This window comes from Austrofundulus limnaeus, unplaced genomic scaffold, assembly GCF_001266775.1.
Source record: "Austrofundulus limnaeus strain Quisiro unplaced genomic scaffold, Austrofundulus_limnaeus-1.0 Scaffold182, whole genome shotgun sequence".
In the NCBI taxonomy this organism is placed as follows: domain Eukaryota; kingdom Metazoa; phylum Chordata; class Actinopteri; order Cyprinodontiformes; family Rivulidae; genus Austrofundulus; species Austrofundulus limnaeus.
Window position 1 is genome coordinate 443397 of NW_013952584.1, and position 10129 is coordinate 453525.

The window sequence follows — 10129 nt, forward strand, 5'->3', positions numbered from 1 at the left end:
CTTGTGTTTCTTCATGCAAATGTAATTTTCTTGATTATTCAACCACATTTTAATTTAAAACCACACAAGTTTTTTGTAAATGAGGCTCTGGTTGCAAGATCGATACAATCTTTTAACAATTCTGACCCCTCTGAAGTTTGGTCTTGTAGAAAGTATGTTGTGACAGTAACTGTACAGCTGTTATGGCGGAAGTGAAGCAGTGCATCTAGGTATTCATTACTTGTTTAATCAATATCTGCATACTGACTTATTTGACAATCTCACCTTTATTTTAAACATCCCCACACCAGAAAATGAAATAAATGCAGTCCAATTTTTCTTTCTGGTGTATTAAGAACAGAGGAAGTGAACAAGTTTACCATCAGACTTTTAGCTGTTGGGGCGTCAAGGCATCGTAAGGTTACCCTGTTCAGTTTTCTTTAGCTTTGCACCATCTCAGGATGCCCTCAATGCACCATGCCGATCTTCAGGATTACTGAGATCTAACAGATATTTACATCCTCTAGCTCTACCCTCACATAGCAGACAGGGCGGGCCAGATCTGAAGTCAAGCTGACACTGCTGGCATGGGAAGTGGTTTTTCAACCACATGCAGGCCAGGTCTGTCAATAATGGCACTGTTTTAAAATTGGCATGCCATAACTTGCCTGGTTGTGGTTTGGTTTATGTGGTGCTGGCCCATGGACCACCTCTGACCACCAAGTGTCATTATTCTTTCTGGCATCTGGCCTCTGGCTGTCATCCTTAGTTCTGGAAAAATGCCAGCAACACACCTGCAGTTAGCATGAGGTTTGTTACCAGAAAGGACAAGACTGCACTGTTGGGAGCAAATTAAAGTTAACAAATGTCCTCATTCATCAATGAGGACCTGACAACGTACAACAAAGACGTCGCCAAAAAGGTATGTTACCGTTACCTTTTTTAAGCTCTTCTTCCCCCCCCCCACCTTTATTATTTTAAAAACAAACTTTACAGACTTACAGAGATACTCACCTACAAAATAGATAGTTCTCTTATCTAATTGGTTACCTAACAAGACACACACAMACACACACACAAAATAAAAGAAAAATGGGGCACACATTAAAATGGATAAATTTAAAGACAAAGCACAGACCATAATCAAGTGTTGTCACAACAGAAACAGAATTATTTAACATACGTGGGTTAGGATACATTTTGTCTTTTAATCTTGGCAGTTATTTTCTCCAAAAATTTAGCAAACCTGGACTTCAAACTGTAAAATGTTCATCAAACTCAATGGAACACCAGAGGAAGCTAAAGTATTGATGAAGTATTGATGAGCATCGAAGAACTGGGCAAATACTAAGCTCTCAACAACCAAGCTTCACCTTACATTAAAGATCTTGTTTTTCTAAATTTTCCTAACAGAGCACTTCGCTCTCAGACTGCAGGTTTGCTTGTGGTCCCTAGAGTTTCTAAAAGTAGAAAGGGAGGCAGAGCTTTCAGTTATCCAGCTCCTCTCATATGGAACCAACTTCCAGTTTCTGTCCTTGAAGCTGACACTCTTAAGACCAGACTTTCCTTTCTGATAAATCCTATAGTTAGGGTTGGTCTCCTTAGTTCTGTTGCTATAGGTTGAGACTACTGGAGGACAAATTGATCACATTTCCTCACTCTGCTGTTTTCTTTAGGCTCTCTCCTCTACATGTTTGTTTTTGTAATTATTGCTGTCACTAACATGTTTGCTTGTGTTCTTTCTCCTCATAAAAACTACCATTGGACCAGTAATTCTGTGTTTGTCTGTGTCACTTTTTGTTTTCTCAAATCCAGCTGGTCGAAGCAGGCTGTCCATCCTGAGCTTGGTTCTGCTGGAGGTTTCTTCTTCTTTAAAAGAGAGTTWTTCCTTTTTGCTGTTGCTGTTGGTGAATATTAGACTAAATCAGCTTGCTTAGATAGATAACTTTGACCGATTTTCACTTTTTAATTATAGTATGTGAATGTTTCTGTGCAGTGCCCTGAGTTGACTTTTGCAATGAATTGTCATTAAATAAGCTGAATTGATATAAAAACTTTATGTAGAGACAGAGAAACTTCTTACTATCATAATGCTCAGTGTACAACAGTCAAGATRTTTTAACTTTATTAGCCATTGCCAACAAGAAGAAGACTGTCTGGTATCCACTGAGTAAGTAGCTTAAGCCTCATTTCTTTCAATAGAGTGTTAAGTCAAACACTCTTAACCTGTGCCAGYTGGGCTGTAAATAAGGAATGCTTGTTGTTTACCCATCTGATAAACACATATTGGTGTCATCCCCGGCTGGTCCACGGTTCACTCGTCCTCATTAGGGTTGCTTTTTCATGTTTTCTGAGATCATCTGATTAAAGAAGGTGAAAATATGTCCCACTGCTTTTAGCAATAACCCTGGAAGCTGGCGTGCTGCCAGCAGATCCAGATGCGAGCACCTATAAACCTTCATGTATACAGTACGTATAGAAATGTGTACACCAACATGAAAAAGACCCCAACAAAGGCCCAAAACATCCACTGCACCATGCTGGACTCTCAGTAAAAACATCTTTTTATGTTTAATGTCCAATCAACAGCTCCAGCTTGTTAAAGGAGACTTTAAAGAGCTCACGGTGAAGTAGCATACATGTTCATTGTCTTGTAAATGACACGCAGACATTACATAAGTTTTTAAAAGGAAGCAGCTGCAGGGTTTCTCTGCTATGCTTTGATTTATGATATAGAGAAGAGTAGGTAATAAGAAACAAAGGCAGTCATCCAACTGGTACACACCATTTTCACAGGGATTCTGTTTTATCGTGGCTGAGCTGGAATGAACAAAAAGCGTGTCTGCATGACTGCATGAGTGTGACACGAATGTGTTGGCACTAGGAGTTCTTCTGAGATATGTTGACTAAGCATCCTGTTGATTGGTGGCAGATTAAAGAGGCCTCTACTTCATCACAATAGGCATCGTCTACATGTGAACAGCCTTTTGTGATTTTGCAAAAGTTTTTTTAATGTTTCAGTTGTGCATACACACARAAGTGGCATGTTAGTGTCAGGTTCAGACATGGAATGYCCCAGGGCACAGGCAGATTTCAAATGTAACAAAAAATAAAGTTTATTTACAAATCAAAATGCTGACGAGGCAGCTGAAAAAACTCACTTGAAAGACGTGGCGAAAAAACTCTTGGAACATGGAACATGAAGAACGAGACAAGCTTTGCAGCACAATGATCAGACACTGACACAGAGACAAGACAGAGCTTAAATACACAGAGAACTAATGAGGGAACAGAAAACACCTGGGGAGAGACACAATGGTAATCAGCAGAGTGATGTGGGGCAGCTGAGCAGACATACACAGGGGAACATAGAAACACTAGGAAAAACCAAGGCATAAAATGACAAACCATGACAGTACCTCCCTCTTAACGATCGTCACCAGACGATCAACAAGGAGAGGCATGGGACAAGGGGAGACGTGACAAGACAGAACTCGAAGACAAAACATGAAAGTTCAAGGGGACGGCCAGGGAACCACCCCACACAAGGCACGAGTCCAGGGGGACGGCCAGGAAACCCTCCATGGCGAGGCCCCGCAGGAGCAGACGTTGAGCCCCAGGAGGAGACGTGGACACTGGACACTGACACAGAGACAAGACAGAGCTTAAATACACAGAGAACTAATGAGGGAACAGAAAACAGAGGTGCAGCGGATTACTAAACTGAGTGAATGGATTACTAAACTGTGCTCACGGTTTCTGTAATTCGTGCGCACGGATTACTGACATCTGGACGGTGGTTGTGTGAGCTGTCGTTCATCAGCTCAGAAAGTGCTTAAGGAGCATTTTTTTTGTTCACTAAAGTCAAAGTACAGCACAGAAAATGTTGGACTTTGAGTATGTTGTACAGTTTTTGCCCCTCTATCAGGCAGTTTTGGTACTGGGTCTCCTRAAGGCTGTTTCAGCTCTGATCGGATCATCACAAGAAGCCGCTAGGAGCCTTTCTGCCCTTGGTTACTGGATGTTTGTGGTTTCCCTGACAACAGGGAAGTTTTGCTAAAGTTAGCCAGCTGCCTTCTCAGGGTTATATCACAAAAGTAATGAATAGATTTTTGTTGAACTTTTAGGAAATGTTTATTACTCTTTCAAAAACGTTTATTACACCACAGAAACATCTGAATAAAGTTTGAAACATTTCAGAGTAAGAGCGGGGCCGCGGCTCCCATGATTGTCATTCTGCAGATGAAGCTCGCCACACGGGGACATTTCTATGCAGCAAGCCGCTCGGAGGTCTTCTCCAGCGTTTCTCAGATGTTTATTCTCTTTCACAACAGAAGGGGGGATGGGAGGGTGGAGGAGGCTAACCTCCATTTCAGGATTCATTTGCCTGGAAAATATGAAAATAAATAAATAACCACGTTGGATTTTGATGAAACTTTCAGGGACATTCTGTGGCTAAAAAGTGTGCTGATGAGAACACGACAGTGCCTTAAGTTTATATAACAACAGATCCACTGAATTTACATTGAGATGCGGCTTCATACGGTTGTGTTCTGAGGAAAGGATTCGAGCGACAACTAACCCCGAAACAACAAGTTGTCCCCGCACTCKCAGTATTCACTTCCTGTTTAGCCTTTCACAATAAAACCGGATGCAACAAAACAGATTGTACCACACACACCATGCGTCCAACCTGTCGACACAATCTGCGCGCACTGATTGCAGAAACTGAGCGCACAGATTAGTAATCTGTGCTCTCAGTTTAGTAATCTGTGCGCACGGATTGCAAAAACTGAGCGCACGGTTTAGTAATCCGTGCACATGGATTACTAATCTGTGCTCTCAGTTTAGCAATCCGTGTGCACGGATTTCCGGCGGCTGTTTTTCTTTTTTCACCACTGACCCCTGGCGGGCTCCGTAGAAATGCTTTAGACCAGTATTTCCCAAAGTTGGGGTCGGGACCCAAAGTGGGGTCCCAAAACATCAAGGTGGGGTCCTGAAAAGATTTTCTGAATTAATTACATTTTGCCTTAGTTGTTACAAAGGAGTGAGGTTAGTATATTTAAAATGGATAAATGTAGTATAAAAATATTGTTACTATGCCCGTGTTTTGTTGACCTGATATAAATGTTTATCAACCAAAAATAGTTGTGGGCACAGGTCTCTGCTACTGTTATTTTTGGGTCAAAAGCTGAAAACTTTGGGAACCAGTGCACTTTGGKYCCCAAAGTTGGGCATGGGACCCAATTATGGGTCATGAAGCACCTTGGATAATCTCCAGAAATCAATTTAAAGGGTGATGATGTAATATTTTCCCTATAATTATTACAAAAACACAAAATTAGTATAAATAATTATTTATATTTGTGTACAAGCTGTTTAGATTGTCAAAAAGCCTGTGTTTTTAGGGTTATTAACAAAGTTTGTGTACTCAGACCAGCAATATTTGGGGTCACAAATTTTTGCCATGGATATTTTGTGGGTCAGAAGACAAAAAGTTTGGGAACCACTGCTTTAGACAACTTGTGCTCATGTATAAAAAAAATCTGTCAAACACACCAGCATGTAAAGATGGAATAAAGTCAACTAGAAGCCTCATTTTGATGTAAACATACAGCATATTGCTAATGTGTTGAACAAACATGTAACATGAGTAATTTATTCACAACTTGTTTCTAGTATTTACAGGACTTATACAAGTGTAGGACAGCATTTGTTGTTTATGCGAAGCTTATGTGCAATGTGACTTGTGCCAAACTTATGCATAGATGGAACATATTGCAACAATCATGTGACATGAGATTGGCATAGTCTTCAGCGTATGTTAGTGTGAGGAGCAACATTTCAATATGTCAGAAGTTGTCTAAAACGATCTAGTGTGACAGGAGCACAATAGTGGAAACTGATTTTGTCTMATCTTAAAACATTTTTACTTCCTGGCTTTTAATACAGCACAAGAGTTAACATTTTTCGTTTCATTTAATTTTACCTTTTTTATATATCTCAGCAAATTTTTAATTGTTCTTACTTTTTGATCTCTTCTGTTTGGTATTATATTTTCATTAAGGTTTCCTTATTTTACCTGTCAGTGTTCAGTGATTATTGATTATTCTCCCTTCTGCTAGGCATATAGAGCCAGCTTAACGTATTTATGCCAAAGGCATTCCACAGTTCCATCTGGATACTTTATGTGTTTGTGTTGATTGAGGTGTTAACAAGCAGCTGTTGACAGTCTCTAAAAATTTACAGTTAGCTTTATGTTTCCACTCTAACTCATTGCGAATGTCAGTTTCACTCATCAATCTACATTTTTACACATTAATTAGGTTCTTTATAGATGCATAATTACAACTACAAGACCAGGCATACGCATGAAACATAAAATCACCCCGCACACACATCATTCAAAGCCTCTGTATAGGCATTCAAGCTATGAAACATTGGTACTCTCAAAGTTACAGAGGCACACACATCAATAGCCATGTTTCCATCCAATTTGAATTCGAATATTGAGCAAATTTTTAACATTTCGCAAAAAGGGAAAAAAGAAGAAATGCGAATCAGACATGTTTCCATGAAGAGAATCGACCAGGCTACACAAAGTGTATTTATGTCAGACGTGTGGCAGTAGTAAATAGGAAGTAGAAGTTGCAAACTCGCAGGGATACACATCTCAGGCCAATGGAGAAACGTTATCAGGAACGTGTTGCTACTATTGAGAAAGTTGTACTAATTCTTTCATATCAACTAGTTTTGGCGATGCTGCATGCTGTCTGGAGACAAAGAGAAAGAAATGCATTTCTATTCATGTTATGGAAATAACTCAGAAGATGCCAACAGCGGGAGGAGGGTTCAGCTGCAATCGCAGCTGCAGTGGCTCTGGTACTGGTGCTGCCCGGGACTGGACAGCCAGCAGAAACAGCTGGTCAACCATGTGAGGTGTTCACTGCATCAGAACTTATTCAGCAAACGTGTTTCCATTTCTCCTTTTGCACGTTAACTCTTTTTCAAAAAACCACCTCAAACGAGCGTATAAACCTTTTTGCGAATTAGAGGAACTTTGCCGAATCGTGTCATTTCCATTGACCTTTTCTAATGCGATCCTTCAAAATGCGCATTAAAAATCATTGATGGAAACACTGCTCATGAGGGTCTTGATGAAAATGAGAAAAATACGCAAAATATGGTTATCGTGAATGCTAATATAAAAGCGTGACAGAAACAGAAACTAAGACACGGAGGCAACATGTTAGGTGGCAAAACACAATCCACATTAGCACACGATAGAAGAAAACATGCACTCAGGTCYCAGCACAAAAAAGCAAGCAATAAAAGAGAACAAGAATAACTCAAATACAGACAAAAAAATAAAATAAAATACGAAAAAAACATGTAACGTACAAAAAACCTGTTGCAGGTTCATCATCAACAAGATGGCAGCAGAACTTAGTGTTAATCAAGTCATCTGCTGAAAATGTCAATTTTTTTCATATCACAATATAAATTGCAGTTAGAAAATATTGCAATGTCAGTTTTTTTTCCAAAATCATGCAGCCCTACTTGCACCTATGTAAAAAAGTAACTGTCCCTTAAAGGAATTGGTTGCGCCACCATTGGTGCCAAATATTGAAATCAAGCCTTTGCGGTAACTAGTGATGAATCTTTCATGTGACTGTGGAGGAATGTTGTGGTTATGATTTAGATCATCGTCCTGCTGTAGATTTGTTTCTTTTAATTCTGAGGTCAACAGTGTAAGAATACCATTTCTAAACATATAATGATATTTTCCCAAGGACAGCTACAATTTATTCTAAAACTGCTTCCTGATTAAACACAGCTGCTAAGCACAGTTCTAACTGTGTCTTTTACCAGTATTATAATGGCATCTTTTAGGCRTATGCAAAACCCCAAAATGACAATACTCTTTGAAGGCTGTGGACACCACYGTTTTGCAGTCATAAGCAAGCAATTTTAGTGTCATAAAACTGTTGCTTGAACTCTGTGGTGAAGAGCAGTTAAGCAGCAGCGGTAGAGAAATAATTTCAAACAAGAACAAGAAATTTAACGTCCATGCAGCAGCTGGCTCTACACTGTTCCAGTACTTGTGTTCAAATATTTCTCACAGTATTGACACTTTTCTTTTAYACAGACCTTACAGCCAATTAAAGCTAAAAGCCATTTTCAGTTTTGTTATTGGTACCATGAAGTGATTAGAGGGCTAAATGGATTCTGAAATCATACCTAGTTGCCCCATAGTAACACTTGATTTTAGTCTTTTAGCAGTRGGAGTGAAGCCAACTGAAGAGGAAAAAGTGAGTTTCTGAGCTGCCAAAACTTCTAATTCCTCTCTACTTCCCTTTAATGACTCCTTGCCTCCAGACAAACAGAAATCATCAAAACAGCAATGGCCCAGTGTTGATCTGTCTGTTTGGCTCAGAGTTTAAACCTTGATTACATTGTGGCATTTTTTTCCTTTTTTTTCCTTTTTTTTTTATATAAACTATATATCAGAATGCAGTTAGCTGGCTCAATTCCAGTGTCAGACTTGGTTTAGCATCATAATAAAAAAAAACATGTGAAATCAACAGGAGTAAAAGTCAAATTAAAAAGAYGTCAGTCGGCAGAAGATAAATTCAAATAAGGCAGAAAACCACTTGCTCTACTAACAAAGCCAAAAAAATAGAAAAGGTTACTGCAGAATTTACCTTGAAGAATATTACAAGTTCCAAGGACTCATTTTGTCGTTTATTCTTTTTACACCTTTCCCACCCCCCAGACTTGCTTTTCTTGCAATTTTTTTCAAATTCCTTATTCATGTTAAGTTATTTTGCAACATTAACTTTAGATTAACTCTACAAATGGCCTTGGCAAATTTAAGGAACAGAATACATCATATGAATCATGTTACAACCACAAATGTAATGTTGAGTAGGTCTCCTACTCTTTTTCCAACAAAGCATCTCCAACTTGTTAGAAAGAGTATAGTTAGGGTTTTCCCACAAAACAGGTTCACGTTCTAGACCAGGATTGGTGCTCAAATTAATTCTTAATTTAAAAGAAAGTATATAATTAGAAAACCTTTGTTTGTTTATTCAAACAGAGTGCTAGCATGGAGCTAATTTTTTCTAGTAAATGTTTGATTCCCCATGTTCTAGTTTGCAGAGACAGGAAAGGCACAAGTACAACCAAATACAAACTATGCTGAAAATGGCTAACGTGGCAGCAACAATAAACAAACAAAAAAAATAACTTTGAGGAGATGAGGGGRGAAACACAGAGGAGAACCAGACTTGGCGTAGGAACCCACAATGCCAGACTGAAGATGGAATGAAAACAGACACTATATCGGGGTGCCCAACCTTTTTTGCACCAAGAGCTACTTTTGAAGTCAGCAGTTTGCCGAGAGCTACTTGTCCCATCTCAGTTTCAAAAAACATAATTTTTCATCTCCCTACTCCTAACTTCTTTAAAGTAAATAAAACAGAATGTAATGTGTTGCTAGTTTTATTTAATTTAAAGTATTGTCAAACAAAACTATCTACTTAACCATATTTTTACCTACATAACAAAAGAAAAGAGAAAATCCTTATTTAACTCCTGACAGAGAAACACAAAAGTGATGCTCGAACAAAAGGTATCAATTTTTTTTTACCTCCTTCAATTAGTACTCCCTGTAACGTGCGAGCTGAGGGCTGGAAACCTGCACACTGAGAGAACCACAGACTTAAATAACTTTGGAGCACGGGAACTCGTCTCCATTTATTCAAAGAACTCTCCTCTCTTTCTCTCCATACAGGGGAGGAAAAACAAAACAAAAAACTAAAGTCAAAGCACACAATATAAAACTCTTTTGTTTATACTATTTTAAAAAGTGACTTACGATGGTGCAGATTCACAAATCTCCAACAACTATTTCAAACCTCCATCTCTGTGCAGCATGCAGGATGGTGTCATCTGTAGGTGCTGAAGAGCTCAGTTCCTCACTGGTCCAGACTGCCGGCTCCAGACCATTCAAAGAGTTCCACCTGGTTCACCACCTATCAGACAAGACACACACACACACAGCCACATTAGTTAGAGAAAACAAGGGCACACACAAACTGCAAAATAAATCAATAAATAAATCAATAAATAAATCAATAAATAAATC

At 39.0% G+C, this 10129-nt stretch overlaps 1 long non-coding RNA gene across 1 annotated transcript in view; it reads right to left on the reverse strand.

The window, feature by feature from the left end:
• Nucleotides 1-4007: 4007 nt before the first annotated feature.
• LOC106524317 (uncharacterized) overlaps nt 4008-10129 on the reverse strand; it is a 208173-nt gene continuing 202051 nt past the window's right edge. Inside the window, exon 3 of the long non-coding RNA XR_001310993.1 lies at nt 4008-4366. This is a non-coding gene — a long non-coding RNA (uncharacterized LOC106524317). The remainder of the gene's footprint in view (nt 4367-10129) is intronic.